The sequence below is a fragment of the Gorilla gorilla genome, chromosome 7, assembly GCF_029281585.2.
Source record: "Gorilla gorilla gorilla isolate KB3781 chromosome 7, NHGRI_mGorGor1-v2.1_pri, whole genome shotgun sequence".
Taxonomy (NCBI): Eukaryota; Metazoa; Chordata; class Mammalia; order Primates; family Hominidae; genus Gorilla; species Gorilla gorilla.
In genome coordinates this window covers 108,336,206-108,359,783 of record NC_073231.2, presented here as the reverse complement: position 1 = coordinate 108,359,783, position 23,578 = coordinate 108,336,206, and the positions used below count along the sequence as shown (strand labels likewise).

The 23,578-nt window shown below is 43.5% G+C and overlaps 1 protein-coding gene across 1 annotated transcript in view; it reads right to left on the bottom strand.

Annotated features, from left to right (window-relative positions):
- Nucleotides 1-1,884: 1,884 nt before the first annotated feature.
- The window catches only part of LOC129524177 (uncharacterized), a 110,279-nt gene continuing 88,585 nt past the window's right edge, over nt 1,885-23,578 (bottom strand). Inside the window, exon 5 of the mRNA XM_055348785.2 lies at nt 1,885-2,086. The gene's annotated coding sequence lies outside the window, so the exon portion shown is untranslated. The remainder of the gene's footprint in view (nt 2,087-23,578) is intronic.

Here is a 23,578-nt window from a genome sequence, read left to right as displayed (position 1 = left end):
TAATCCCAGCTACTCAGGAGGCTGAGGCAGGAGAATAGCTTGAACCCGGGAGGCAGAGGTTGCAGTGAGCCAAGACTGCACCACTGCACTCCAGCCTTGGCAACAGAGTGAGACTACTTCTCAAAAAGAAAAAAAGAAAAAGAAAGGAAGAAAATGATATGGTAATGTGTGTAATGTAGCTAGCATAGAGCTTGACACACAGTGTGTTCTCAACCAATAATAATCACCATAATTGCTATCATCACAAGAATACTTACATTGGGCCAAGCCTTATACCAAGCCTATCTGAGCCAGAACTGGGGCTCCAACACAGGTTGCTGTGGCTTGGAGCCCATGCACTGCTCTGCTGCACTCAATTGCCTTAGTCTCATCTCTCTACTTCTCTGCTGTGACCCAGCACCTCCCCCTCTACCCCTTCCACACTTTGCACATTGACCCAGAGTTATGAGTGGTGGTGTTTATTGGGAAGAATTAGTAATGGAGGATGGGAAGAGATAGAGAAGCTTCTTTGAGTCCTTGTGAGGGCAGCTGACTTGCCCCAGGGTGGGCGATCTAAGGAGGAAGTCACAGTGTCTTTGTTGCCCTCATCTGGAAAGTCACATGTCACTTCTGTGGCCCTTTATTGACTGGAATTGAGTCAGTAAGCATAGCCCATACTAAAGGGGGGAGACATAGGTGTCACCCTTTGAAAGAAGTATCAAAGAATCTGTAGACATATTTAAGAACTACCGCGCTACCCATGGGGGAGAGACGGCCTTTGTCTAGGAACAGAATCAGGCTCTTTAGCCAAGCCACTATGAGTGGTGCAGAGGCAGGCTGGAGCTGGGTTTAGGAACAGGGGCTGAGGAGTGCTAAATTGTTCCAAGGTGTTGCAATCCAATGGGAAGAACTTGAATTTGAGGTCAAAAGAAGAGAAGAAGATAAAAAGGGGAGTGAGGAGAGAGGATGTAACTGCATGATTGGTTCATTTTGCCTGCTGCCCAGATACAGCCAATTGATCAAGACAGGGGAATTGCAATAGAGAAAGAGTTTAATGCACATAAAGCTGGCTAAACAGGAGACTGGAATTTTTGGTTACTCAAATCAGCCTCCCCAAAAATTGGAGGCTAGAGTTCTCTAAAGATAGTTTGGCAGGAGGGGCTAGGGAATGGCTGCTGCTGACTGGTTGGTGATACAGTCATAGGGGTGTGGAAATGGTCTTTGTGCGCTGAGTCCACTTCTAGGTGGGGGCCACAGGACCTGTTGAGGGTTGAGTCTCTGGTCCCAGTGGAGTCACCCGGTCATCAGAAATGCAAAAGTCTGAAAAGACATCTCAAAAGGCCAAGTTTAAGTTCTACAATAGTAATGTTATTTACAAAAGTAATTGGGGAAGTCACAAATGTTATGACCTCCAGAACAATGGCTGGTAATTAACTATGCCTACATTTTAGCAGAATTCAGACCCCTCTCATCCTCCAAACCTAGTAGTCTTTCATTACTTTTACAAAGGCAGTTTAGTTTTAGGAAGGACTATTATTTAAGCTATAAATTAAAATTCTCCCAAAGTTAGCTTGGGCTACACCCAGGAATGATCAAGTGCAGTTTGAAGGTTAGCGGCAAGAGGGAGTTTGTTAGATCAGATCTCTTTCATTATCATAATTTTCTCACTGTTGTAATTTTTGCAAATGCATTTTCAAGGAGGGAGAGTAGGAGCAAACCCTTCTGGCCACAAGTGGGGTGGCAGAAAGATTTGTAAGAACAGGGCTTGCTAAAATGTTTGATGTTGTGTTGCTGGAATATAAGACTCCTCCATTTTACCAAACCATTAATCAAGCTTGCTACACATGCTCTCTCTCTCTACACACACACACACACACACACACACACACACACACCACACACAGATTCCTTTGCGAGAGGCTTTTAATGGTCACTCTAAGGGGCTAAGATTTCGTTCCAGGTTCACAGAGTGCTGAGCAGCGACCACACTTGAGGGCAGCAAGCGATCCATCCATGAACTTACGTATGCCACAGAAGAAGATGCTTTGGCCATAGGCCTCTGGAAATTCTCAGCAATCTAGGAAAAGGCAATGGTGTTTCCCTGAGCCTGGAAAAGGAGGCAATCTTAAGAAACAGTGGCCTAGCAGCAGTCCCAACCCACCTGAGAGTGCTCACCTGGGAAGGGCAGGGCCTGTCCTTGTTTCCAGAAACAGCCTTCAGGCAAGAGGAAATCCTGATTAGCTACTCTACAGCAGTACAGGGGGTGGGTATTAGCTCTTTGGGATTAATTTTGTTATTAACTGTCCTCAGAGGACTCCGTGTTTTCTGACAGAACGCTAAGATGTTGTTTTGCAGGTTTTCTTCTTTATTTTAAGTCATTTGCTTTTATCTTCCACAATAAATGGTGATTTGGGAGTGAGGGTATTTGTGGGCTTCAGGCTTAATTAAGTCTGAAAAGTAGATTTAATGTCACTCAACTTCAAGCCTGCTTGATAGTGCCTCTCATTCTATTCCATGAAGTTACTGAATTTGTATGTAAGTTCTCTTTTGAGAAACATAAGGCCCTGTTGAGCAATCTCTTAAAAGAAAGAACATCCCTGACATTTTAATATTTAACAACAACAACAACAACAAAACCCACTTTTGGCAAGGTAAGGTACCAAAAGAAAGAAGGTTAAGTCTGGGAAAGAGTATTTTATTTTATTTTATTTTATTTTATTTATTTTGAAACGGAGTCTTGCTGTCTCCCAGGCTGGAGTGCAATGGTGCAATCTCAGCTCACTGCAACCTCTGCCTCCCGGGTTCAAGCGTTTCTCCTGCCTCAGCCTCCCAAGTAGCTGGGATTACAGGCACCCACCACCACGTCCAGCTAATTTTGTATTTTAGTAGAGATGGGTTTTCACCATGTTGGCCAGGCTGGTCTCGAACTCCTGACCTCAGGTGATCTGCCTGCCTCGGCCTCTCAAAGTGCTGGGATTACAGGCATGAGCCACCACGCCTGGCCAGAAAGAGTATTTTAAAGCTTAAATGTTGAATATTTCTTCAAGACTGTTTAGAGGCCAGGTCATTGTGTATTTTAAAGTCTTTTCTGAATTTTATTAAGTCATTGTACTCTTCAAGGGTGGGACTGGGTCTTGGTTCTCTCTGTAACTCCCAGTGCCTGACATGGTCTGTGCTCAATAAACATTTGTTGACTTGGGCGTTCATAGGAGACCATTAACACTGAGAGATAAATTAGGATCTTGTTCTAGAATATTTTCAAAGGTCAAAATATTTTGGAAGTCAAAATGAAGTTCCTGATCAAAAGGGCCTAAATTTCCTTGTTCCCTACTAATTTTGATCAGGATTTGAAAGAGGGTAGTTCCCAGGGCAGGGTTTGGGGGAATGTGGGGGAAGATGGCAGGTGGCTGGTGCATTTGTCCGTGCTGTATACACACATTAAGGCCGGTGTTTTTAGTCTACAGCCATGCCACCCTGAATGCGCCCAATATCATCTGATCTCAGAAGGCTAGTGTTTTTAGGCAGCCTGTTGACTATTTTCAAAAGCTTTCACTACCAAAGGCCATTCAAAATAACTAAACAGCAAGTCGATTTTGGAAGGGATCTAGGCTGGGTGAGGTGGCTCACACCTGTAATCCCAGCACTTTGGGAGGCCAAAGCAGGAGGATTGCTTGAGGTCAGGAGTTTAAGCCTGGGCAACATAGAGAGACTCTACTCTGACTCTATTTAAAAAAAAAAAAAAAAAAGCCCATTGTAGTGGCACACCACAGCTACTCAGGAGGCTCAGGTGGGAGGACTGCCTGAGTCTGAGAGTTCTAGGCTGAAGTGAGCTATGACTGTACCACTACACTCCAGCCTGGGCAACAGAGTAAGACTCTGCCTCTAAAAAAATTTTTTATTTAAAAAATAAAAACAAAAGTGAGAGGCTATATGAATCTTTCCCTTTGATGTTGAATTAAATACCTTTTTTTTTTTTTTTCTAAGACAGTGTCTTCCTTTTTCACCCAGGCTGGAGTGCAGTGGTGCAATCATGGCTTACTGCAGCCTCAACCTCCTGGGCTCAAGTGATCCTCCCACCTCACCCTGCCATGTAGCTGGGACTACAGGTGTGCCACTACACCTGGCTATTTTTTTTTTTTTTTTTTTTTTTTGAGATGGAGTCTCGCTCTGTCACCCAGGCTGGAGCGCAGTAGCGCAATCTCGGCTCACTGTAAGCTCCGCCTCCCGGGTTCACGCCATTCTCCTGCCTCAGCCTCCCGAGTAGCTGGGACTACAGGCGCCCGCCACCATGCCTGGCTAATTTTTTGTTGTTTTAGTAGAGATGGGGTTTCACCATGTTAGCCAGGATGGTCTCGATCTTCTGACCTTGTGATCCGCCTGCCTCGGCCTCCCAAAGTGCTGGGATTACAGGCGTGAGCCACCACGCCCGGCCTATTTTTTATTTTTATTTTTATTTTTTTTTACAGATGGGATCTCACTATATTGCCCAGATGGTCTCAAACTCCTGGGCTCAAGCAATGCTCCTGCCTTGGCTTCCCAGAATGTTGGGATTACAAGTGTGAGACCCCTCACCGAGCTGGATACCTTCTTGCATTGCTTTCCCATCCTTTCATCTGTATATTTTTGAGTCTCCTAATAGTTGTTGAATTCCATGAGCATAAGGGCTACATCTGTCCCCTCTCAACTCCCCACAGCACTCTATTTTGGCCCCCAACCTCCAGCAACATCTGCTACTAGCCTGTCTCCAAGCTCACAGAGCCTGCCTCCAGGCTGGATACACACACCCAGTTTCTTAAATAATAGAAGAGTTACCTGGAGTCTTCTTGCCCCTTAAGATCCAGAGAAGATTTTCTGGAGTACACCATTCTACAGACTAGAAAGCCCAGTGCCTCCTCTAAGACTTCTGCAAGTTCCCAGGAGACCTGAGGTCTGGGTTGCCTCTTGTTCTGACCTTCTGCTTCTGTGAATTAGTTCAGCATAGGGCTCATCTTGCTATTTTGTATAACTCAAATGCAAGCCTCAGCCATTTCCTTATTTTCCATAAATTCACACTGACATGTCTTTGCGTGTGCAGCAGACTCTATTTTTACTAAAAATTCAGGAAGATGGAGAGCTTTACACTGAAGAAAATCAGGCAACTTTTTAGCGACAGTCTTACTATGTTGCCCAGGCTGATCTGAAACTCCTGGTCTCAGGTGATCCTCCCACCTCAGCCGCTCCAGTAGCTGGCACTACAAGCGTGAGCTACCACGTCCAGCAAAAGTCAGGCAACTTAAAAGTGAACATTAGTCATACTTTATAATCTCCTTGGTCGTGTTCTTAAAAACATCCCTCAGCCATTTCTACCACCTTCTATGAGGTTACAGAATCACCTCTCTATTTTTTCCTTTTCTCTTCTTGCCTCTTTTCTGTTCTCCCAGGAGAAAAGAAAACAACACAAAACATCAGTACCACCGCCAGCACACACACACACACTCACACACACTCCTCCCATTTTCCAGGCTTCCCTCACATATTCAAGGACTATATTGCAGTTTGTTTGTTTGTTTTTCATGTCTGGAAAAACATCTTTGTTTTCATTTGTTTGTTTTTTACTTTTTTGTTTGTTTGGTTTTTTGTTTTGAGATGGAGCCTCAGTCAGTCATCCAGGCTGGAGTGCCGTAGCGCAATCTCAGCTTACTGCAACCTTGCCTCCCAGGTTCAAGCAATTCTCCTGCCTCAACCTCCCGAGTAGCTGAGATTACAGGCGCCTACCCCCATGCTCAGCTAATTTTTGTATTTTTAGTAGAGACGGGGTTTCACCATGTTGGCCAGGCTTGTCTCAAACTCCTGACCTCAAGTGACCTGCCCACCTCAGTCTCCCAAAGTGCTGGGATTACAGGCGTGACCCATCAAACCGGCCTGTATTTATTTATTTATTTATTTATTTATTTTTATTTCAATAGTTTTTTGGGGAACAGGTGGTATTTGGTTACATGGATAAGTTCTTTAGTGGTGATTTCTGAGATTCTGGTGTACCCATCACCCAAGCAGTATACACTGTACCCAGTGTGTAGTCTTTTATCCCTCACCCCATTCCCACCCTTTCCTCCTGTGCCTAAAGTCCATTGTATCATTCTTATGCCTTTGCGTCCTCATAGCTTAGCTCCCTATATTGCAGTTTAAAAAGTACCACTCTTAAGGAAGGGCTGTTAAATTCTGGGACAAACCAACCCCCACCCCTGGACTTCGCTTGCATATTAGTAGGGGAATGTGATGATGGTTTAGTTTTCTAATTACTCTGATTCCCAGTTTCCCCATATGTAAAACGAGGATATAATAGTGCTTGCTTCACATAATTGATGTGATAATAAGTTAATGCGTAAAGCCCTTAGCACAGTGCTTGGCACACAACGTGGAGATAAATGTTATCTATTCTACTTCTTCCCTCTTCCTGCCCACTGAGGTCCTGATCAGACACTTAGGCCCAGGTCACGTGCCAGCACCCCCATGGAGACGTTTGGGAGCTCTCCTGAGCAGAACTAATCACTCCTTCCTTGAATTCTTACAACACAGGGTTTGCTTCCCTTCTGGCAAAGAGTGCAAAGACAAATAGGACAAGACAAGCCCCTAATCTGGAGGGAAATATACACAAGGGGGTAGAGACAAGGGAATGATCCAAGAAGGCTAGGGATGGGGTAGACGAAGGATTCTAGAACAGAAGCAAATTAGCCAGCTTCAAGATCTTAAATTCAAAACAACAACGTGATGATGTTGCCAATGTTGTCAGCCCAGAATATCCATATGCAGTTCTTCTGTCAATTTTTCATCAATTGCAGATTTTACCATATGCAGTTTTAGGGCTTGCCACTTTTACATTTGTTGACTATTTCAGCATGAGTGTATCAGTCAGGGTTCATTCAGGGAAGCAGGACCACTATAAGTTATGAGATAAGGAATTTATTACAGGAAATGGACTTTGCACAATTTGGGGAGGAGCTGGAAGGTAAAGGTCTGGAAAGAGGAGACGAAGAATTAGAGAAAAGTTACTTACTAGCCCCAGCTTGCAGGGAAGCCTGGAACCCATGCTTCAAACTTCAGTCTACAAAGGGCTGTTGGCTCTTCATGACTGCAGCCTCTGAGTTCACAGCACAGCATCTGCTGGTAGTCTTGGGGTTGCTGTTGTTGGCAGAGTTAGCAGGGAGAAAGGACAGCTGGACCCAGAGTGGGAAGAACCAGGGCAAACGAAGCTGCTGGTGTGTCTGTGTCTGTGTCTCATCACCTCTCACCAACATCAATCTTTAGATCACAATGGTGCCTGCTTCATCTCTGCTTCCTAAATCTCACACAACTTCACTTTTTGCCAACTTGACCCAGAATCATACAGAGAAAGAAATTCTAGGGAACATAGTTCCCTATAGAATAATCCAGCATAACATTCATTGTAAATCTCAGTGTTCATTGCAAATTGGATAAATGACTGATCATTAATATCTATTTCTTGGAACAAGGAATAAAGAATATTAAGAGGGAAAATTTATAGGATCTGGGTAAATGGTAGGGTCAAAATTTCAGAATAGAGAATCCATAATCAGATTCACATTTATGAAGATACGTAATATATGTTAGAAATGGTTCTGCTGAACAATGGAGAAAGTTATTTCAAAAAATAGTGGCTGACATAACTGGATGTACAAATGGAGCATACATTAATCTTTACCTCACAACATATATAAACATGAACCCTACCTCACAACATATATAAACATGAACATCATGCATATTATAGACCCAAATGTGAAAAATAAAACAATAAATCTTTTAAAAGATAAAATGTGACATGATCTCCATGACTTTAAGGTTTGATAAGGTTTGCTAAACAGAATACAGAAACCACTAAGCCTTTTTGGAGAAGATGTAGGATAATTGTAAAATATGCTTGTTGCGTAGAATATAAATTAATTCAACTACTTTGGAACAGTGTGACAGTATTTACTAAAGTTGAATATATTCCAGCTATTTCACTTCTAGATATGTACCCAATATAAATGTGTACGTAGGTACACCAAACACTTGAATTAAAATGTTCATGGCAGCTTTATTATTATTATTATTATTATTATTATTTTGAAATGGAGTTTTGCTCTGTCACGCAGGCTGGAGTGCAGTGGTGCAATCTTGGCTCACTGCAACATCTGCCTCCTGGGTTCAAGCAATTCTCCTGCCTCAGCCTCCTGAGTAGCTGGGATCACAGGTGTGCGCCACCACGCCTGGTTAATTTTGTATTTTTAGTAGAGATGGGGTTTTGCCATGTTGGCCAGGCTGGTCTTGAACTCCTGACCTCAGGTGATCCACCCTCCTTGGCTCCGAAAGTGCTGGGATTACAGGCGTAAGCCACCACGCCCGGCCCATGGCAGCTTTATTAAAGTCAAAGCCAGGAAGCAAGCTAAAAGTCCATCAACAGTAGAACAGATAAATAAATTTGGTACTTTCATACTACAGAATGCTATACAGCAATGAAAATGAATAAATTACTGCTACATGCAACAACATGGATGAATTTCACAAGCATAATTTTGAGCAAAAGAAGTCAGATATAGATGAATACATGCTATATAACTATATAAAGTTCAAAATGGGCAAAACTAATCTATGCTGTTAGAAGCAGGACAGTGGTTTCTTTTAGGTGGTGGCAGTTAATGGCTAAGAGGGGTTATTCAAGAGGTTCCAGCTATGCTAGGGATATTCTGGTTTTTTTAATCAGGAAGGTGGTTACTTGATTGTGATAATTCTTTATGCTACACATGTATGATATATACTTTCTGTATTTATGTTTACTTCAACTGTTTTTAAAAAGTTATTTTTAGAAAAGCATTTAAAATGTTCTATTTTGCCAAGCACAGTGGCTCACACCTGTAATCCCAGCACTTTGGGAGGCTGATGTGGGCAGATCACTTGAGGTCAGAAGTTCGACACAAGCCCGGCCAACATGTTGAAACCCCATCTCTACTAAAAACACAAAAATTAGTCGGACTTGGTGGTGGGCGCCTGTAGTCCCAGCTACTTGGGAGGCTGAGGCAGGAGTATTGCTTGAACCCATGAGGTGGAGGTTGCAATAAGCCGAGGTTATGCCACTGCACTCCAGCCTGGGCAATAGAGTAATACTCTGTCTCAAAAAAAAAAAATTCTGTTTATCTATATCTTGTAGTCTTTTTCTTTTTAAAAATTTGAAAAACATTTGTATTAATATATTTTGTAGAGATGGGGTCACACTGTGTTGCCCAGGCTGGTCTTGAACTCCTGGCCTCAAGCGATCCTCCCACTTCACCCTCCCAAAGTGCTGGGATTACAGGCATGAGCCACCATGCCTGGCCTCTAGTAGTCTTTTTCTGACTTCTCAACCCCTTTTATCCTTCCTACACAATTTCCTATCCTCTTGCTCTAAAAATATTTTCCTTCCATAATTCCTTTTGCATGTTGGACCCTAATATCATTCCTCAGCAGGTATGTCTTGAGTGTCTACCACATGCCAAGCACATAGCCAAAGTGATTATGATAGTGAATAAGTTGGCAAAGAGCTGTCCTCATAGAGCTTTAGCTTCCAGGACACAGAGGCTTCTGGGCAGGCAATTGATTCCCCAAAGCTTTAGATTAAGGGCAGCTTCTCAAAATCTACTGTTTGTACCCATTAATGACTCTGTCACTCCTTGCATTGTCGCTGTGTAAAGCCTCAGCATAATCTTTGACAATTTCCTCCATCCCACATTCAAAGATTTACCTCAACCTGCCCATTTCTACCTCCAAAATGTGCTCATCCATTCCTCCTTTTTTTCCAGCCCTGATGCTTTTCATCCAAGTTGAAGTCCTTACTAATTCTGTTGCAATGGTGTCAGTTCATTTGCAGAAACAGCCACTCGAGCTAGTTTCAGGAGAACTCAGGTTCAGGTAACTAACACATTGTTGAAAAATCTGGGAAAGATATTTGAAGCAGAGCTTCCAGGAACAACACCTAACTCTTGGAATCCTATTACCTCTGTGTAAAAAACAAACAAACAAACAAAAAACTGGAAAGCCACCATTGCCATGCGGAAGTCCTCGAATGAAGAAGCAAATGACCCCAGCACCAAGTAGCCTCCGTATCACCCATGCAGGCTACATGAATCCTTGTCCAGAACTCTAGCTACAAAGAAATGCATGAATTGCAGTCTTCAGGTTTCTGACATTACCAGCATAGGCTGGAATGGATGCTGAGCAGGGCTGGCCTCCACGTCTCCCTCCCCTCCCAGCCCTGCCTCCCAGCTTCCCTGCTCTCCCCTACAATTCCATTCTCTTTCTTGCTGCTGACTCTAATCACATCACTTCCCAGCTCAAAAGCCTCAGGTAACTCACCATTTCCTTATCTGTCATTCAAGGCCCACTGTGATGAGACCCCAACTTGTATTTCTGGTGTATATCCTACTCCACTTCTACAGTTTCCTTAACTCCATCCATTCCCCCACCACTCCCCAAATGTATTCTGCCCTTTCCCACCTGATGCCCGTGTGCATCCTCTGTCCTTCTCACCATCATTTCCCATTAAAATGGAAAATGGCCTTCTAGGCCCATTTCAAATATCCCTTCCTTTCTCCTTTGATCCCCTTAACCAAAGTGGCCTGTCACCCCAGCTAACTTCTAACACATTGTGGAAGAATAAGGCAGTTATTCGGACTGCATCTGTGGACAGATGTGGGCTGGAATCCTAGCTAAGCCTGGGCAAGTGAGATCCTCCTGGACTCAAAGGCTTAGTGTCCTGCTCTGTAAAATGGGGCTAATAATGGTACCTATTTCATAGGCAGGTTGGAAGGACTGGTTGAGATCATCTGCCAGTGCCCACCTCTACAGATGGTAACGAATCCATGAGTATTGTCTTTTTCACCTTTGCACCCCTCACCCAGGTGCTCAATAAATACTCAAGTAATAAATGGACAAGCCAAACCAAGCAGCAACGTCGACTTTAGGGAATCTAAGCTCAAACCAATGTAATGCTAGGCCCCCTGCTCAGGGGTTAGCTTAGGACACAGGTATGAGCAGGTGAAGAGTTTCCACTTGGTTTATCAAATCAGGAGAAAATAGAAACTAAGAGGCTTAACGGTTGGGCTGCGGCACAACCCCACGGTGCAGACCACAGTGAGTGAGCATGTTTCGTGGATCAAACCCAGTTTAGATTTTCCACAGAAGCCTCTCTACGTTCAAAGAAGTAGGCTCCTGAACACAGAAAGGTGGAAGGAGGCAGGAGGTCTCGGACTAGGTACTTTCCCATCTTAGCCTGAATGGACAGAATTCCATGTGATGCTGGAGGAGTGAAAATTGCTACAGTCTACCTTGGAGACCCATTTGGCAGAAAGTGCATATACCCTGTGGCCCAGCACTTCTAGGTCTCTACTCGAAACAAGGAGATGTGTCTAGATGTGTCTCCTTGTGTCTCACAAGGAGATGTGTCCAAAGTAATGCATTGTTGCGTTATTTACAAAATCAAGAAATTAAAGCAACCTGAGTATCTATTAATGGTGAATAAATAAAATTTGATGCATTTAAATGTTAAAATACAAATTGGCAAATGCAAAGGCATGAGCAAGATTTTTGTGTATCAATATGGACAGATTTCAAAAGTATGATATTGAATGAAGAAAAATGCAATCAATATGATACCATTTAAAGATATAAAAGCAGCCTGGCACAGTGGCTCATGCCTGTAATTCCAGCACTTTGGGAGGCCAAGGTGGGTGGATCACTTGAGGTCAGGAGTTCAAGACCAGCCTGGCCAACATGGTGAAACCCTGTCTCTACTAAAAATACAAAAATTAATGGTGGTACATGCCTGTAGTCCCAGCTACTTGGGAGGCTGAGGCAGGAGAATTGCTTGAACCAAGAAAACAGAAGCTACAGTGAGCCGATATCATGCCACTGCACTCCAGCCTGGGTGATAGAACAAGACTCCATCTCAAAAATAAATAAATAAATAAGATATAAAAGCAATACTGTAATATTATTCAGAACTACATGTCTGTACAAGTTTTGAACAATGGGCTGAAGGGATACATGCTAAATTCATTGCAGTTACTTTTGGGAAGGGGAATTTGGGAACCAAGAGGGCTTAAATTTTATCTATAATGTTTTCTCTCTTTCAAACACAAACAAGTTTAGAGTTTTGAAGGACAAATATTAATAATTGAATTCAGGATGATGGTTGGGGTATAAGGATACTTTTCTATCTGAAAAAGTATTTTTTTCTCAGAAAACAAAAATATGGCTTCTGTAGTCTGGTTTGGGATACGTATGTTGTGTTGTATTGTGTTGGGCAGGGAGGGACTGGTGAAAAACTTTGACTATGATCCTTTAGACATATTCTCTTGCTGACAACAGAAATTAATCATTGCCATGGCATTGAAATTCGAACAGTTGGCTGAGGCTTTTAAACACCTACAGCCCTTTTTGACCCTTTGATGGAAGCTGTGTCCTCTCGATTCTAGGGGGGAAAATGCACATACAGTTTGGCATATAATTTCAGGGGTGTTGTAGCCCTTAGGTGAAGAGTCTGCACTGCTACAGAATATCATGTGGTTGGCTTGTTCTGACCTTTAGAACAGTTAGGTAGAAATGCATAACAGAGAGACCAAGAAGACTTGTTAAAATATAAATACAACCTTCTCTTGGAAGAAAGAAGGTTCGGACTCTCAATCTGTGTGTGTGTGTGCATGTGTGTGTGTAACTGCTGAAGCCCTAAAAAAATAAGCACAGCTTCTCACGAGCTCTCAGTTTGCCTCCTGAACTGTAATGTAAACAAGTCAGATCATTCTGGGAAACTTGAGACTTAGGGAGCCCAGCTTCTGCCAGTGTAAATGCCAGCATTCGGGTCCTTGGAATGAGCCTCCCTCAGCCTGGAGCAGGAAATTTAGAGAAACACGTTTGGTCTTGCAGAAGGACTGCTCTGTTTGCTCTCCCTGCAGGGACCATGCGGTGGGCAGACTTTGGTAAGGATGAACAGCTTGTTCAGGGCACGGGCAGCCTCCAACATTCCTTGCTGGAAGGCCTTGGGGATTCACCCAGCCTCCCTAATGGGGACAGAGTCTTCCCATCCAGCGCCCAGGCAGTCCTCTTTTCCCTGCCGATCTTAGGTTGGGATTAAGATGGTTTTTTAAACTAAATTTCATTTATCTATCTATCTAGCTATCTATCTATCTATCTATCTATCTATCTATCTATCTATCTATCTATCTATCTAGAGACAAGATCTCATTCTGTCAGCCAGGCTGGAGTACAGTGGTATAATTATAGCTCACTGCAACCTCAAACTCCTTGGCTCAAGCAATCCTCCTGCCTCAGCCTCCCCAGTAGCTAGCACTACAGGCATGCACCAACATACCTGGATCTTTTTTTTTTTTTTTTTGGTAAAGATGGGGGTCTTGGCCAGCCGCAGTGACTCACGCCTGTAATCCCAGCACTTTGGGAGGCCAAGGCGGGTGTATCACCTGAGGACAGGAGTTTGAGATCAGCCTGGCCAACATGGTGAAACTCTGTCTCTACTAAAAATACAAAAATTAGCCGGACCTGGTGGCCGGTGCCTGTAATCCCAGCTACCTAAGAGGCTGAGGCAGGAGAATCGCTTGAACCCGGGAGGAAGAGGTTGCAGTGAGCTGAGATGGCGCCACTGCACTCCAGCCTGAGTGACAGAGCGAGACACAGTCTCAAAAAAAAAAAAAAGATGGGGAGTCTCACTGTGTTGGCCAGGCTGGTCTCAAACTCCTAGCCTCAAGCAATCCGCCTACCTCAGCCTCCCAAAATGCTGGGATTACAGGTGTGAGCCAGCGTTCCTGGCTCTAAACATTTTTTTTTTTTAATCATTTTGGTCTGGAGACAGGATACGTCATTTAAAAAACCATTTTGGTATTTGGAATTTATTAATTTCTTTCTATCAAATAAAAATAGAGAAAATTTAATTTTTTTTTTTACATAGAGTCTCACTCTGTGGCCCAGGCTGGAGTGCAGTGGCACAATCTCAGCTCACTGCAACCTCCACCTCCTGGGTTCAAGCAATTCTCCTACCTCAGCCTCCCAAGTAGCTGAGATTACAGTTGCATGCCACCATGCCCAGCTAATTTTTGTATTTTTAGTAGAGAAGGGGTTTCACTATGTTGGCCAGACTGGTCTTGAACTCCTGACCTCAGGTGATCTGCCCATCTTGACCTCCCAAAGTGCTGGGATTACAGGCATGAACCACAGTGCCTGGCCTTAATTTTAACTTTTAAAACAATTCTGATAATATTTAGGTCTGCTGCATCTTTTCTAGTTGATGCAAACATCTGTTGAGTTGGAGTAATGAACTGCCAGCACCCCCAGAGCACTGAGCTTCTCGTCAAGCAAGCTTGTTGGCAGGGCTGTGGCCAAAACACTAGGGGATGCATTTGACATTTAGAGGAAACTTAATCACTTCCAAAGACCCAAAGTCAGATGTAGCCTTAAATATTTTATACAAAAAATATTTGAAAAAAAAGGTGACTTGGCAATAAATCACAGCATGGTACTCATTAAGGTTACTTGCTGACTCATTAAAGTTGAAACAATGATCCAGTTGTCAAGATATAGATACAGATATAGATATAGATACAGATATAGATAATTATTGTTGTTGTTTTTAACCTGTTCTGTAACTTTGCCAGGGGGAATTGTTTGGGGGTTGGGTAAAACCAGAGGGACCCTAAAGCACAATGAGCTCAATTCAAATCCAGAGAAGTGAGGGGCCATGGGACACTAACACAGGGCCCTCACTCCACTTATGTTGAAACAATTAAAAAAATTTTTTTGAGACAGGGTCTTGCTTTGTCACCCAGCTTCAGATGCACTGGCTCAGTCACAGCTCACTATGGCCTGGAACTCCCAGGCTCAAGCAATTCTCCCGCCTCAGCCTCCCAAGTAACTGGGACTGCAGGTGTGCACCACCATGCCCAGCTATTTTTTTTTATTTTTTGTAGAGATGGGGTCTCGCTATGTTGCCCGGGCTGGTCTCAAACTCTTGGGCTCAAGCAGTCCTCCCACCTCAGCCTCCCAAAGTGCTGAGATTACAAGCGTGAGCCACTGCGCCAGACAAAATAAGAAAAATTAATGCCTCCATTCCTATAGCAATGTAACTCTCTTTAAAAATTCCACCTCTGCAGATGGGGGCGGATCTTTAAAAATTCCTTGTCTGTAGACAGGCTTTGGCTCCTGGGCCTCCCCTGGAATCTCCTGCAGGAGTTCTTGTTCAGAAACCTTTGCGGCAAATGCACACAGCACTCGGGTGCCAGCTCTCCGGTGAAAACATCTCTACCCCAAAGAGACTATGCAGAGTGGCCCTCCTCTTGCCTTCATTTTGCTTACAGGCTCCATTCTGTTAAATTTGGAAGCCGTGGCAGACGTCAGTGACTCCTTTCCAGAGCTGTGGTTCTCAAACTCGAGCTTTAGAATCATCTGGAGGGTTTATTAAAACCTAGACGGCTAGCACCCCCACCCTGAGTTTCTAATTCTGTCACTCTGGTGTGAGGGCCCAGAATTTGCATCTCTAATCAGTTCCCAGGTGATGCTGATGCTGCCACTTCTACGACCACTCTTGGAGAACCACTGGTCTATGCATTTCATTTAAAATATCCTCATTCCTCAGTTTGGGTCTGATCCCAGAATGTAGGCTCAAAGACAACCTTCTCTACACAATCATCATGGGAGGAAGGGGATGGAGCAGATGGTCCTATAGTTATCCAGTGAAACATACATGGAGTCCAGAGTTATGTATAAAACAACCCTTTCACGTACAGTTGAACATTCCCACCCGATAGACCGCAAAGGGGCCAAGAGTCTGGAGTTGCTCCTCTGCTCCTCTCTCAGCAGCTTGCCCTTCTTGGGTTTCTCTCACTAACAAGGGCTTCATTGTGACCCTCCGGCATCCAGGTGGCAGCTCCTTCCCTTTGGAGGAAGAGCCTTTTGCCCTGGACATTCTATCCTGTCCCCTTTCCCCACACAGCCCCTCTTTTGGTTCCTTTCTTCTGCTGAGCTGTGCATTGTTCCTTTCCATCTTGATAGTATGAGGCTTCAGGACCTGGTGTGTGAAAGACAGAAAAGGGGAGGAGAGGCCTCCACCTTGTCTGCCCTCAGGATGTGGTGCTTACAAGAGAATCAGAACTTTCGCTCAGCCTCGTTAACAAGGCCGTGGCTATGTCTTACGGTATTATGCCAAAAGTCTCCCTCTGTCATCCTCTAAACTCAAGGACATGGGAGGAGAAGCAGTCCTGCCACTGCACAATAATGGGTCAGTGCTGCTAACCTCTCTGGTAACAGTGCCTTACCCTTCAAAGGTGGGTTTAATGCTGGGAATCTCTACTCAAGTAGCTGTGAAGATTTCAGACAGGGAGTTTTGTAATCTTCAGACCACACCTGCTCAGCAGCTCTTACCTTTACCTACAGCTGGAGGTGGCCCACACATGGGACATATTAACGCTGGTTAATATGCAATTCCCTAGCAGTGGTTCCCCAACCTGGCTGTCATTAGAGTCACCTGGGAAACACTTTTAAAAATGTATTTATTTTTTTAAATAGATTTAGGGGGCACAAATTTTGTGACATGGATATATTGCATAGTGGCGAAGTCTAGGCTTTTGTGTAACCATTACCCTAATAATGTACATTGTGACCATTATGTAATTTCTCATTCTGCGCCCCCTCCCACCTTTCCAAGTCTCCAATGTCTATTATTTCACTCTCTAGGAGAAGCATTTTTAAAATGCATATTCTGAAAAATATGTACAACACAAAAGGCAAGGGTATATTTGTTTCCTTAATATATAAAGAGTACTTACAAATCAATAAGAAAAGCCTGTTAATTCAATAAAGAAAAAGGACAAAAGGTATGAATAGGCAGTTCACATACTCATAAAAGTTCAAAATATTCATAAACAGATAAAAATATAATTGTTATCACTCATTATTAAAGTCATGGACATTTAAAATGTTGAGGTACCATTTTCCACCTCCCAGACTGGCAAAAGTTAAAAAAATTCAGCAGCGCACTGTGTTGTACAGAATGTGGAGAAAGGACATGCTCCACGTGGGAGTGGATGTTGACACAACCTTTTTGCATGGCAGCTCATCAATATCTATCAAAATGCTACAGGCATCTTCCTTGATCAGAAACAGCTAAAGGAATAAAAGCAACAAAACAAAACAAAACAAAAAATGCTACAGGCATATTCCTTGGTCAGAGAAAGCTAAAGGACTAAAAACAACAAAATAAAACAAAAAATGCTGCAGACATATTCCATTTGACCCAATGATTTAGCTGCTCTGAGTTCACTGCAGTGATATCCTAATGCATGTATAAAAATGCATCTACAGGAAGTTCATAGCAGCATTGCTCATAGTGGCACAACCCATAGGCAACCTAAATGTTTATCAATAAGCAAGGGGTTAAATAAACTATACCATGGCTAGCCACTGAATCTCTATGCCACTGCAGAAAAGAATGATGTCTGCTATGGTCTAAATGTATTCCCTAAAATTCATGTGTTGAAATTTAAGGGCCCATGTAATAGTATTAAGAAGTGGGGCCGTGGCTGGGCGTGGTGGCTCATGCCTGTAATCCTAGCATTTTCAGAGGCCAAGGCGGGTGGATCACGAAGTCAAGAGATCACGACCATCCTGGCCAACACGGTGAAATCCTGTCTCTACTAAAAATACAAAAATTAGCTGGGCGTGGTGGCTCATGCCTGTAGTCCCAGCTGCTAAGGAGGCTGAGGCAGGAGAATCGCTTGAACCTGGAAGGTGGAGGTTGCAGTGAACTCAGATAATGCCACTGCACTCCAGCCTGGGGACAGAGTGAGACTCCATCTAAAAAAAAAAAAGGTGGGGCCTCTAGGAGGTCATGAGAACACAGCCCTCTCATGGATGGGACTTGGGCCCTTGTAGAAGGGCTTGGGAAAGTGGATTTGTTCTCTTCTGCTCTTCCACCATGTTGGGACACAGCAACAAGGCACCATCTTGGAAGTGGAGAGAAGCCTTCACCAGACACTGAGCCTGCTGGTGCTTTGATCTTGGACTTCTCAGTCTCCAGAACTGTGAGAAAATAAATGTCTGTTCTTTATAAATTACCCAGTCTGGCCGGGCACAGTGGCTCATGCCTGTAATCCCAGCATTTTGGGAGGCCGAGGTGGGCGGATCACCAGGTCAAGAAATCGAGACCATCCTGGCCAACATGGTGAAACCCCATCTCTACTAAAAATACAAAAATTAGCTGAGTGTGGTGGTGCATGCCTGTAGTCCCAGCTACTCAGGACGCTGAGGCAGGAGAATCACTTGAACCCGGGAGACAGAGGCTGCAGTGAGCTGAGATCATACCACTGCACTCCAGCCTGGGCAACAGAGCGAGACTCTATCTCAAAAAAAAAAAAAAAAAAATTACCCAGTCTTGGGTATTTTGTTATAGCAGCACAAACAGACTAAGACAATGTTGATCTGTGATCATATAACAATCTCCAAGATGTGTTGTTAAGTGAAAACAAGGTTCAATACAGTGTTGGTAGAGTACTTTCATTTCTGTGAAAATATGGGTGATATGGACATATGTACATATATATGTATTCAGAAATATGTGTAGACCATTTATGGCAATAGGTTGCCTTTGAGCAGGAAGACTGACACGCTCTTACTTTTAACATTGATAGTACCTTTGCATTGTTTGAATTTATTTTTACCATGAGCATGTGTTATTTCATTGAATAATAATAATTTAAAAATCATATTCTTGGGTTTTTCTAGACCCTCTGGGAGTAAGAGGCAAAAATATGTTTGTTAAAAAAAAAAAAAAAAAACTCGGGGAAATGGTTGATTCTAGGACTGGGAAAGGGAATATACAAGATGATCCCAGAGCATCTTATAGTGCCAAAAGAACGAAGCATCACAAAACCAAAAGGACAGGGCATGTTCAAGGGACACAGGAGCCAATCTGAAAGAGCTTTCCATGGCCAAAGCTGGACATTTCGAGCAATAAAATAAATAACATAGTGATGAATTATAACCCAGAATATAAAATAAACATCTGTGAGCCCATATTGGTATACATAAGTGACTGAATAAATAAAGGGGGAAGAAGAGGCACATCTTCCTTACAGAAGAATTCCAAGAATTCCAAACACTTTATGTAGACATTCCCTTCTCCAGAAAGGAAGGCTTAATTCCCACCTCCACCTTGACTGTGGGTTTCACTTTGTGACTCTCTTCCAAAGAATACAGTGTTGTGGGAGGGGATTGCTCGGGGAATGATTTTAGAGTGGAGAAAACTGGCAATCCTTTCCCTGGCCAGGTAGCCAAAGATTGGCAATCAAAGTTGGTAAGTTATGTTGATAGTGTCTATCTTTGATATGACGTGATAAGAAGGCTACTTCACCTCTGCGGTATTCTTCCCTAAATCCATAACCTCAGTCTGATCATGAGAAAAACATCAGATAAACCCAAATTGAAGGACATTGTACAAGATACCCAAAAAGTACTTTTCAAAACTATCAAGGGCCAGGTGCAGTGGCTCACGCCTGTAATCCCAGCACTTTGGGAGGCCAAGGCGGGTAGATCACCAGAGGTCAGGAGTTCGAGACCAGCCTGGTCAACATGGCAAAACCCCATCTCTACTAAAAATACAAAAAATTAGCTGGGCGTGGTGGCGCATGCCTGTAGTCCCAGCTATGGGGAACACTGAGGCAGGCGGATCACTTGAACCTGGGAGGCAGAGATTGCAGTGAGCCAAGATCGCTCCATTGTACTTCAGCCTGGGCGACAAAACAAAACAAAACAAAAACAAAAACAAAACAAAACAAAAACTATCAAGGTTATGAAAAACAAGAAAACTCCACAAAACTGTCACAGACCAGAGGAGACCAAACAGACATGATGACTAGATGTGATATGGTACTCCAGATGGGATCCTGGAACGAGAAAAGAATATTAGTAGAAAAACTAGTGAAATCCAAATAAAGCATAGAGTTTAGTTAATAATTAGAAACAAAACTCCAGGCAGTTCTTATGTAGCCAGCTTGGCTCCAGGCTGCCATGAAGCACTCAGAGGCCCTTCAACAGGGTGGAGGTACTCAAAGTTAAGTGTGCAATAGAACCCCCAGAGAGTTGCTAGTCCTGTAGATCCCACGATGGGCATTCTGATTAAGTAGGTCCATGGCAGGCTTGTGAATATGCTTTATTATTATTATTATTTTAAAGACATGGTTTCATTCTGTCACCTAGCCTGGAATGGAGTGGCACAATCTCGGCTGACTGCATCCTTCGCCTCCCATGCTCAATCTATCCTTCCACCTCAGCCTCCCGAGTAGCTAGGACTAGAGGCACACACCACCATGCCCGACTAAATTTTTTTGTATTTTTTTTTTGTAAAAATGGGGTTTCATCGTGTTGATCAGGCTGGTTTCCAACTCCTAGGCTCAAGTGATCTGCCTACCTGGCCCTCCCAAAGTGCTAGGGTTATAGGCATGAACCATTGCACCTAGCCTGCTTTTTTAAAAAAAAAACAAGAGCCAAGTTTTTATTTGCTTATCTCTTGTTTTGATGATATCTCAGTACAAATATCTCAGTACTCTTTGATGACATTCTTGGCCTTAGATTCTTTGCCATAGCCCTTAACTACCCCAGAATTGCAACCAACCACATTACTGGGCTTTCCCTCTCTGTCAATTTCACCGAGGCCTACCCAGTCTCAGTTTCTTGATGTCATCAGCTTATTTGGGTGGATTTGGTGTTCAGCACGGAGGGCCTCCACCAACTTGACATCCACAGGCCATCACGGTGGGATGCAAGCACACAGAGGTGGACGTGGCACTTGTCTAAGACTGGCAGCTTTCAGAATTACATATGCTAGGCCATTGTGGATGAGAGTGGTCAGCACCTCCTGTAAAGCAGTATTAATGCCCACGATGCCTCCAATGGCAATGCCCCCCTCAGCCACGGCAGCTGAATCTTAAGTGCACCCAAGCCCTCGCCTCCCACAACTGGGTAGCTGAAGGGGGGTAATGGATATAAATTTTTAATACGAACTACTAGGGCTTCTGAAATGTCACATTTTGGACACACTGCACTGGAAACCAAAATCTGATATTCTACTCATAATTACTATGTCTATCAATAAGATGTGAGTTCTATTGGAACAAAAATCTTCTGAAGATAGAAAGATCACGAACTTCCATTCATTATGTAACACCTCTAGTCTATTTGGGGCACTCAATGAGTTTCTTAATAGAATTCTTACCACCACTTGACATGTGATAAGTGTGAAATGAATAAATACTGAAAATAAGAAATTAATAGGAAACCTGTGGACACATCATCTCTTCTCATTATCCTGACCTAGTATAACCAGAAGAGGCTATTTCCTCCGGTGCTTAATTCACATTTAGATTATATTCTTTTGTTTTTCCATACAGGCACAATGCAAATAATCATGAATTTCTTTGCAGAATTAGAGCCATCTCAGGGCATGGTATACTTCTTCCAGAGCATCTTGTGTGCCCCTTCGTGTTATCCCCACTCACGGTCACTCTTCCTGGGACTCTCTTGTCAAACCAGTCCCCACCCCCACGCCCTACTCTAGTCTTAGCTTCACGATCATTTCCTTGTCTCACCTCTGTCACTGGTAAGGACCCCTCCAACATCCTCCCAGAGCACCCTGCCCTTTTCGGTTATAATTCCCAGCACCTACATTCTGCATCTTCTCATCCCCACTAAACTAAGCTTTATGATGACAGGAACTGTGTCTGTCATGTCTCCTGGTCCATCTCTAGCTGTGGCATGGCTTGTGGCAGACAATAGGTGCTAAATATTTGCTAAAAGAATGTTGAATGAATTCATCAGAGATTCCTCAATTAGAGTGCATTTGGACATAAACCTATCAATAACCTAAGCAGCATTCTAAAATCCCCAACAATTGGGATAGCTGTGCTATCCTTTTGATTTACAGCCCATTTTAATGGTCAGCTCATTGTCACCAAGAGTGGCTTCTTTGAGCTGCAGATAGCAGAGTTACCTCTGAAATTCTGTCATGAGACTGAATGGGAATAAGACTCTGATGGGGGGTTTGGGAGGGAGGCAAAAGGGAATTTCAATGGCTGGGACATCCAATTTTATTAATCTGTCATCAGCATGCACAGATATTGCAGTGAAGAAAGCAGAGGCTGTGGCACTGTGGAAACTCCAACCAAATCAGAGATGTCAGAATAAAACATATAATTTTGGCAGTAAATTGTGAGGTGATGGATTGGTCATTAAGACAACCAAAGCTGACCGACAATGCATTAAGTCTATTGAGCACTTTCTACACGCAAGGCACTGAAAGACACAGAGATGAACTAAATATGTCTCTGAACTCAAGAAGCAGTCATCTAGACAGGAGGTAAAAACCACAGTTAAAAGGCATGTGAAGCCGGCTAGGTGCAGAGGCTCACACCTGTAATCTCAGCACTTTGGGAGGCTGAGGTGGGAGGATCCCTTGAGCCCAGGGGTTAGAGACCAGCCCAGGCAACAAAGTGAGACCCCCCCAATCAGACCCCCATCTCTACAAAAAAATACAAAAAATTAGCCAGGTGTGGTGGTGCACACCTGTGGTCACAGCTACTCAGGAGGCTGAAGTGGGAGGATCTCTTGATCCTGGAAGGTGGAGGCTGCAGTGAGCCGAGATTGTGCCACTGCACTCCAACATAGAGCGGTGATAAGATAAAAATCTGATCAGTGTACCAATCATTCAATCAATAAAATGTACTTGGCAACAGAGCAAGACCCTGTCTCAAAAAAAAAAAAAAAAAAAAAGGCCTGAGACGTGAAGGTTGAGCATTCTGAATGATTCGTTGCAGCTGCAGGAAAATGGGAAGGCTGGGTGGAATATGTACCACTTCAGTTGGAACTTAAAAGATTATTAAACCATAATATAATTATTGTTATTAATTGAGCCCAGGAGTTCAAGGTTTTGTGATAAGCCATGATTGTGCCACTGCAGTCTAATCTGAGTGACAGAGTGAGACCCTGTCTCTAAAAAAAATTTTTTTAATTTAAAAAATAAAAACAGGCTGAGTACGGTGTCTCACTCCTGTAATTTCAGCTAGGAGGCTGAGGTAGGTGGATGGCTTGAGTCCAGATGTTTAAGACCAGCCAGGGCAACATGGCAAAACCCCATCTTTAAAAAAATACAAAAAATAAGGCAGGCATGGTGGCATACCGGTAGTCCCAGCTACTCAGGAGGCTGAGGTGGGAGGATGGCTTGAGCCTGGGGGTCATGGCTGCAGTAAGCCGTGATTGCACCACTGAACTCAGCCTGGGTGACAGAGTGGATGAGAGATAAGCTTGCTTTTGAAGAGGTGGTTACAGCCCAGAGGGAAAGATACACGTCAACTAATCATTACATGCAGAGGGGAGCGGCTATGGAGATGTGCGCCAAGTGTTACAGGAACACAGTAGAAGGACAGCTAATGGGCAGGAAAGGTTAAAGGAAACTCTCACATAAGAGGTGATATTGAAGGTTGAGAGCAGCCAAGAAGTGTTTTCCTGCAGAATAAGAGAAGTTCCTGCAGGCAAT